Source organism: Tenrec ecaudatus, chromosome 7 (assembly GCF_050624435.1).
Source record: "Tenrec ecaudatus isolate mTenEca1 chromosome 7, mTenEca1.hap1, whole genome shotgun sequence".
In the NCBI taxonomy this organism is placed as follows: Eukaryota; Metazoa; Chordata; class Mammalia; order Afrosoricida; family Tenrecidae; genus Tenrec; species Tenrec ecaudatus.
The window spans coordinates 30280765-30289054 of NC_134536.1; the positions used below are offsets into that span (position 1 = coordinate 30280765).

Below are 8290 nucleotides of genomic sequence, written 5' to 3' on the forward strand. Positions count from 1 at the left end.
AATCCATACATACATCAATTGTGTAAAGCACATTTTCACATTCATTGCCCTCATCATTCTCAAAACATTTGCTCTCCACTTAAGCCCCTGGCATCAGTTCCTCATTTTTTCCCCTCCCTCCCTGCTCCCCCTCCCTCATGATCCCTTGATAATTTATAAATTATTATTTTGTTATATCTTACCCTGATGTCTCCCTTCACCCACTTTTCTGTTGTCCGTCCCCCAGGGAGGAGGTCAATTGTAGATCCTTGTAATAGGGTCCCCCTTTCCAACCCACCCTCCCTTGACTTTCCCAATATCGCCACTCACACCACTGGTCCTGAAGGGATCATCTGCCCTGGATTCCCTGTGTTTCTGGTTCCTATCTGCACCAGTGTCCATCCTCTGGTCTAGCCAGATTTGCAAGGTAGAATTGGGATCATGATAGTGTGTATGGGGGTGGGGGTGAGGGTTGGGAAGCATTTAGGAACTAGAGGAAAGTTGTAGTTTTCATTGTTGCTACACTGCACCCTGAGTGACTCATCTCCCCTAGACCCCTCTGCAAGGGGATCTCCAGTGGCCTACAAATGGGCATTGTGTCTCCACTCTGTACTTCCCCCCTCATTCACTATGGTAAGATTTTTTGTTCTGATGCCTGATACCTGATCCCTTCGACAACTCATGATCGCACAGGCTGCTGTGCTTCTTCCATGTGGGTTTTGTTGCTTCTGAGCTAGATTGCTGCTTGTTTATCTTCAAGCTTTTAAGACCCCAGACACCATATCTTTTGATAGCTGGGCACCATCAGCTTTCTTCACCACATTTGCTTATGCACCCATTTGTCTTCAGCGATTGTATCATGGAGGTGAGCATACAATAATATGATTTTTTGTTTTTTGATGCCTGATAACTGATCCCTTCAACACCTCGTGATCGCATAGGCTGGTGTGCTTCTTCCATGTGGGCTCCTTCCATGCTTCTGAGCTAGATGGCCGCTAGTTTACCTTCAAGCCTTTAAGACCCCAGATGCTATATCTTTTGATAGCCAGGCACCATCAGCTTTCTTTACCACATTTAGTTGTTCACCCGCTTTGTCTTCAGCAGTTGTGTCGGGAAGGTGCTCATCATAGAATGCCAATTTAATAGAAGAAAATATTCTTGCATTGAGGGAGTACTTGAGTGGAGGCCAATGTCCTTCTGCTACCCGCTTAATACTAAACCTACAAATATATGCACATAGAACTATTTCACCATCCTCATATATAAATATTTTTACATCTATACATGTCTTTATCTTGACCTCTATAAACTCCCTTTGCCTCCCAGCTCTTTCCTCTATTTCCCTTGACTTTCCTCCCAGTTTCTCTGATTATTTGCTCAGCATACAGATGGAATAAAAATGATGGCAGGATACGACTCTGTCACACACCATTCCTGTTCCTTGTTCTGTTCACGTAACTGCCTCTGATTTATGTATAAGTTCCACACGCACACCACAAAGAGATCAAAAGCCACACAGGGCGCATTAGCTCAATCTGCTCCACAAAACCTCTTTAGAGCCTTGAAAAGCAAGAGTAATACTTTGAAGGCTAAGGCGTGCCTGACCGAAGCCACGGTATTCTCCACTGTATGATACGCTTGTGGAAGTTGGACACCGAATCAAGAAAGCCGTAGAAGAGTAGACGCCATGTACACGGTGGTGCGGAAGATGGTCTGAAGTTCCGGCCTGAATGAGTCATTTCCGGTCACCAGCGCCCTCCCCGGAAGTGGGACCTGATGTAAACAGCGGAGCCGCGAGCCGGCCGCCAGGTCCCGAGAGCTCTGTAAGCCGGGCCGCGGGCGGCACGGTGGCACGGAGACCGAGAGCCGGGGTGTCAGGGACGCGCGGGGGCACGGAGAGCAATCCTGGACCATGACGCAGCAGTCGCCTCGCGGCGTGACCAGCCTGCGCTTCAACCAAGACCAGAGCTGTTTCTGCTGCGCCATGGCGACGGGCGTGCGCATCTACAACGTGGAGCCGCTGGTGGAGAAGGGGCATCTGGACCGCGAGCAGGTAGGCGGCACGGGCCTGGTGGAGATGCTGCACCGCTCCAATCTGCTGGCCCTGGTGGGCGGCGGGAGCAGCCCCAAGTTCTCGGAGATCTCGGTGGCGATCTGGGACGACGCCCGAGAAGGCAAGGACTCTAAGGACAAGCTGGTGCTGGAGTTCACCTTCCCCCAGCCGGTGCTGGCGGTGCGCATGCGCCACGACAAGATTGTGACGGTGCTGCGGCACCGCGTCTACGTGTACTCCTTCCCCGACCGTCCCCGGAAGCTCTTTGAGTTTGACACCCGGGACAACCCCAAGGGGCTCTGTGACCTCTGCCCCGGCCTGGAGAAACAACTGCTCGTGTTCCCGGGACACAAGTGCGGGAGTCTGCAGCTGGTGGACCTGGCGAACGCAAAGCCTGGGACTTCGTCCGCGCCCTCCACCATCCACGCGCATCAGAGTGAGATCGCCTGCGTGTCCCTGAACCAGCCAGGCACTGTCGTGGCCTCGGCCTCCCAGAAGGGCACCCTTATCCGCCTTTTTGACACACAGTCCAAGGAGAAACTGGTGGAACTGCGCCGAGGCGCGGACCCGGCCACCGTGTACTGCATCAACTTCAGCCATGACTCCTCCTTCCTGTGCGCCTCCAGCGATAAGGGCACGGTGCACATCTTTGCTCTCAAGGACACCCGCCTCAACCGCCGCTCAGCGCTGGCTCGTGTGGGCAAAGTGGGGCCTATGATTGGGCAGTACGTGGACTCTCAATGGAGCCTGGCGAGCTTCACGGTGCCTGCCGAGTCTGCCTGCATCTGCGCCTTTGGACGCAATACTTCCCAGAATGTCAACTCCGTCATTGCCATCTGTGTAGACGGGACATTCCACAAATACGTCTTCACTCCGAATGGAAACTGCAACAGGGAGGCTTTTGATGTGTACCTTGACATCTGTGATGATGATGACTTCTGAGGACCCTGGGAGCTAGGGACCTGCAGTAGCAGTTTGCATGGCTTTGGGCCAGGGTTGATGTGGAAGCTACAGCCAGCAGGCATTAATGGGGGGTGTTCACTTTCCATTCAGTAGCGCTAGATCTCAATAATAGCCAAGCACCTTCCTGACTGCAAGCCTGCAGGGTCAGGCCAGGGAGACAGCCTACTCCCCAAGCTCCCAGCCTAGAGAAGACTTCCAGGGACCCGGAGGGAATGCCCTAATGCAATCTGAAGGGATTAAAGAAGACCTCCAGGAAAGAAAATCTGATGTGATGACTATACATTTAAAAAAAACCCCAAACCAAAATAACAACCTACAAATAAAAGTAATAAATTGTGGTGGTGGAGAAGAATATTGAAAATACCATGGACTGCTTAAAAGACAAACTGATCTATATTGGAAGAGGAACTGCCAGAGTGCGCCCTAAAAGCAAGGATGGCAAGACTTTGTCTTACGTACTTTGGCCATGTCAGGAGAGTTGAGTTCCTGGAGAAGGACATCCTCATGCCTGGTAAAGTAGAGGGCCAGTGAAAAACAGGAAAGGCCCTCGAGGAGATGGATCCACACAGTGGCTGCAACAATGGGTTCAAGCACAGGAAGACTTGAGAGGATAGCGCAGGACTGGGCAGTGTTTTGTTCTGTTGTGCATCAGGTAGCTGTGGGTAGGAACTGACTAGATGGTACCTAACAATAACAGCAACATGAGAGACAAAGTCTCACCATCCTTACAGCTAAAAAAAATTTTTGCTATATTTATTTCTAACCAAATTTGTTCTTGTGGCAGCCATGACCTATCCATTATTCTTCATCAGCACCATAATTCAGCGACGTTGATTATTCTTCAGTCGTCCTTATCCATTGTCCAGCTTTTACGTGCACGAGGCAACTGACAATGCCATGGTGTGGTTTGGGGGGACCTTACTCCTCAACGTAACACTTTTATGAGGGTTTGTGCACAGATTTTCCCAGTGAAATGTATTATTTGACTTCTTGACTGCTCCTTTTATGAATGTTGATTGTGAACCTAAGAAAAATGAAATAATTGACAACTTAAGTATAGTCTCCATTTATCATGATATTGCCTATTGGTCTAGTTGTATTTTTGTTTTCTGTATGTTTAGGCATAATCCAGCCTTGATTCTCACCAATATATGCATCAAGTCTTCACCGTCAGCAAGCAAGGTTATATTATCTGCATATTACAGGTTAATGAGCTTCTTCCAATCCTGGTGCCACCTCCTTCATATATCTCAGCTTCTTGGATTATTTGCTCAACATACAGATTAACCATATGTAGGGACCACATGCAAACCTGTCACATTCCTGTTGTTCCCTTGTTCCTGGGTTTGTTTTAACACCCACTTCCATCCCCCTGGCTCCCTTTCTTCCTTGGCCCCCCCAGAAATGTCGGTTCATTGTTTTCTCCTCCAGATTGTTTATCCCACCTATCTTATCTAGATAGACCTGCAGAGATAATAATATGCACAAACACAAGACAGAGAAAAACAAAGCAACAATAGGAAACAAAACAACAACAAAAGAAAAGCCTATAAGTGGTTCAAGATCTGTTTGTTGACCTTTAGGAGTGCTTTCCAGTCGTGTCTGATGGGGTGCCACGCCTTGGCCTCAGAGTCTTATGTTTGCTGTTCTCTCCGGGCTTTGCTCCTCTGCTCCCCTTGTTCTGCTGCGCATCCTTCGTGTTTTGCCTTGGTGTGGTAGGGTCAGATCCGGCACAATTCCCACACTGTGTCCAGTGCTGACCCCGTAGGGCTATGGGTCAGTGAGGGATGTTGTGTCTTGAAATGGGGCCGGGCCTATGGTCCTTTCCATGCATTGGCTGCTCTGAGCAGGAATATCATCCTCAGGGTTTGGTGAGCCAGGGTGTGCTCCAATTTCACTTCCTCCCCCTTCATTTTCTCCTGTGTGTTCTGATCAGACATATCCCTTTCCCTGAGCTGTAGCTTCAGTGCTGTCCTCTGAAGTGAATTCTTCTGTGGGGAGGTGGGGGGAGGGGGGAGGCTGTCCACATAGTCTGAAACAACTTTAAAATGGGTCAAGGGGGATATCAAATAATAAGGTATTGCACTTTAACCTAACTACATCTGCTGTAGTTAACGTTACAATTCTCCATGTCTGATAGCAAAGTCATTTATGTTCTTCTCCACTGTGGTCAGAGTGTAATTCACACGGGGAACCCACAAATGAATTTTGGACTTCCACTGTCATCCATAGTCTACTGCAAACCAAGCGTTCACAGTTTAAACTCTGATACCATTGCTGCCTTGGGATTGGGATTTCATTATTTACAATCTTTGGATTACACAAGCTGGTGTGCTTCTTCCATGTGAACTTAGTTGGTGCCTAACTTGGATGGCTGCTTGTTTTAAGGCTTTATCCATAATCTACACAGTTGAATGCCCTTGAATAGCCAGTGAAACACAGGTAAACCTCTTTCTGGTTTCAGCCAGGATCCTTCTGTATTAATAATATCACCTAGTCCATGTTCTTTTGTGAATCTGGCTTTAGTTTTGAGCTCTTCCTTATTAACATACACTTTAATAATTTTACTTGTATGTGATGTTTATATTGGTCAATAATTTTTATTACGTTTTATCACTTTTCTTTGGAATGGGCACAAATATCAATCTCTTTTAGTCAGTCAGCCAGGTCTCTGTCTTCAAAACTCGTTGGCACAGACAAGTAAGGATTTATAGCCTTGTATTTCCTTGTTGAAATATCTCCGTTGATGTCCTGTCAACTTCTGGAAACTTCTTTTTTTCAGAATGTCTTCAGTGTGCTTGACTTTTTTCTTCCATTACCATTGGTTCTTGGTCATATTCTATCTCTTGAAATGATTGGGCATCAACCAGTTGATGTTTTTTTTTTTTTGTACAGTGACTGGATTCCTTCCATCTTTTGATGCTTCCAGTTTCATCAAATATTTTGCTCACAAAATCTTTCAATATTGCATTTTGAGGACCGATTTTTAAAAAATCAGTTTTTTCATTTTCAGAAATGTCAAGTGTGTGCTTCCCGTCAGGTTCTCTAACTTGAGGTCATCACACATCTCATTTTAGTGCTTTACTTTGTCTTCTCAAACCCCTTTTGAAATCTATTCAACTCTCTTCATCATGTATGTCCATTTGCTTTATCTACTCTGTGTTTCAGAGTCACTTCTGACATCCAGTTTTGTCTCTCTTTGGGGGTGGTTTAACTTTTCTTTAAAACATTTCGCTTTATTCATGCATGATGCCCTTGATGTCATCCCACAGCTCGTCCTGTGTGTGGTCATTGGTGTTCAATGTATGACAGCCTTTCCTGAGGTAATCCCCACATTTACCCTGAGTGTACTCAAGATTGTATGTGAGCTCTCTTGGTTTTTAAAATTTTGCTCAGCTTCAACTTCAATTGGCATTTGAGCAATTGATGATCTGTTCAGCAGTTGGCAGCTAGCCTTGTTTTGATTGATGATACTGAACTTCATCATCTCTTTCCACTTATGTACTTGATTTGATTCCTGAGTATTCCATCTAGGGAGATCCGCAGGTGTAGTTGCTCCCTGTATTTATGTAGTTGAAAAAGGCATTTGCAGTTATTATGTTGCTGGTCTTACAAAGTTCTATCATTTAATCTCTAGTGTAATTTATGTCATATCCAAGATCATATATTTCCTAACTCCTGATTACTTCCTGTGTACACATGCCCATTACCAAGAATTACCAGTGTGAAGGGAACATAACAGATCAGCAATGGGAGCAAGACCAAGCCACAAAGTCCCTGAGGAGCCCTCAAAAATAGACTTCTGGCTTAAAAGGGCTGTCCCCAGGACGCCCCCAGGACTTGTGGGGAGATAGACATAAAGGTCAGTAGACAGATGTGTAAGTATCAATGCTTTTTTGGGGTGTTTTTTTAAAATTCATCCTTTCCAATCGTTCTTTTTTGTTCTGTTGCTTTTATTGTTATGTTTTTGTTTCTTTAAATCATTTTATTGGGGACTCATACAACTCTTATCACAACCCATACATACATTCATTGTGTCAAGCACATTTGTACATTTGTTGCCATCACCATTCTCAAAACATTTTCTTTCTACTTGAGCCCTTGGTATCAGCTCCTCATTTCCCCCCTCCCTTCCTGTGCCATCTCCCTCACAAACCCTTGATAATTTATAAATTATTATTATTTTGTCATGTCTTATACTGTCCGATGTCTCCACCCACTTTTCTGTTGTCTGTTTTCCAGGGAGGGGGTTATATGTAGATCCTTGTGGTTGGTTCCCCCTTTCTACCCCACCTTTCCTCCACCCTCCTGGTATTGCCACTCTCACCACTGGTCCTGAGGGGTTCATATGTCCTAGATTCCCTGAGTTTCCAGTTCCTATCTGTACCAGTATACATCCTCTGGTCTAGCTGGATTTGTAAGGTAAAATGGGATCATGACAGTGGTGGTGGCAGGCAGAGGGGGGGCAGGTAATTGGGGTTGAAATTAGGTGCGGTGGGAAGGGCGGTGGGAGGAAGCATTAAAGAATTGAAGGAAAGTTGTATGTTTCATCGTTGCTACACTGCACCTTGACTGTCTCGTCTCCTCCTTGTGACTTTTCTGTAAGGGGATGTCCAGTTGCCTACAGATGGGCTTTGGGTCCTCACCCCATACTCCCCTCATTCACGACGATAGGAATTTTTGTTCTTTGATGCCTAATACCTGATCCCATCGACACATCATGATCACACAGACTGGTGTGCTTCTTCTATGTGGGATTTGTTGCTTGTTTATCTTCAAGCCTTTAAGACCCCAGACGCTATATCTTTTGATAGCCAGGCACCATCAGTTTTCTTCACCACATTTGTTTATGCACCCACTTTTCTTCAGAGATCATGTTGGGAAGGTGAGCATCATGGAATGCCAGTTTAATGGAAAAAAGTGTTCTTGCATTGAAGGAGTACTTGAGTGGAGGCCCAATATCCATCTGGTACCTTAATACTAAATCTATACATATATGCACATAGATTTATTTCCTCATCATCATATATAAATATATTTACATATGTACATGCCTGTATTTAGACCTCTATAATTGCCCTTTGCCTCCTAGCTCTTCTATTTCCTTTTACTGTCCTCTTGTCCCACTATCATGCTCAGCCTTCATTTGGGTTTCAGTAATTCCTCTTGGTTACATTGCCCTTGATCAAGCCCTACCAGGCCTCTCACACCCTCCTTGCCACCAACTTTGGATCATTTGTTGTTCCCTTGTCCCTGGGTTTGTTAACGTCCACTTCGATTCCCCCACCTCCCCCT

At 45.9% G+C, this 8290-nt stretch overlaps 1 pseudogene; it reads left to right on the top strand.

Annotated features, from left to right (window-relative positions):
* The first annotated feature begins 1745 nt into the window (after nucleotides 1–1745).
* LOC142453293 (WD repeat domain phosphoinositide-interacting protein 4 pseudogene) lies at nucleotides 1746–4049 on the top strand (annotated as a pseudogene).
* The last annotated feature ends 4241 nt before the right edge of the window (nucleotides 4050–8290 follow it).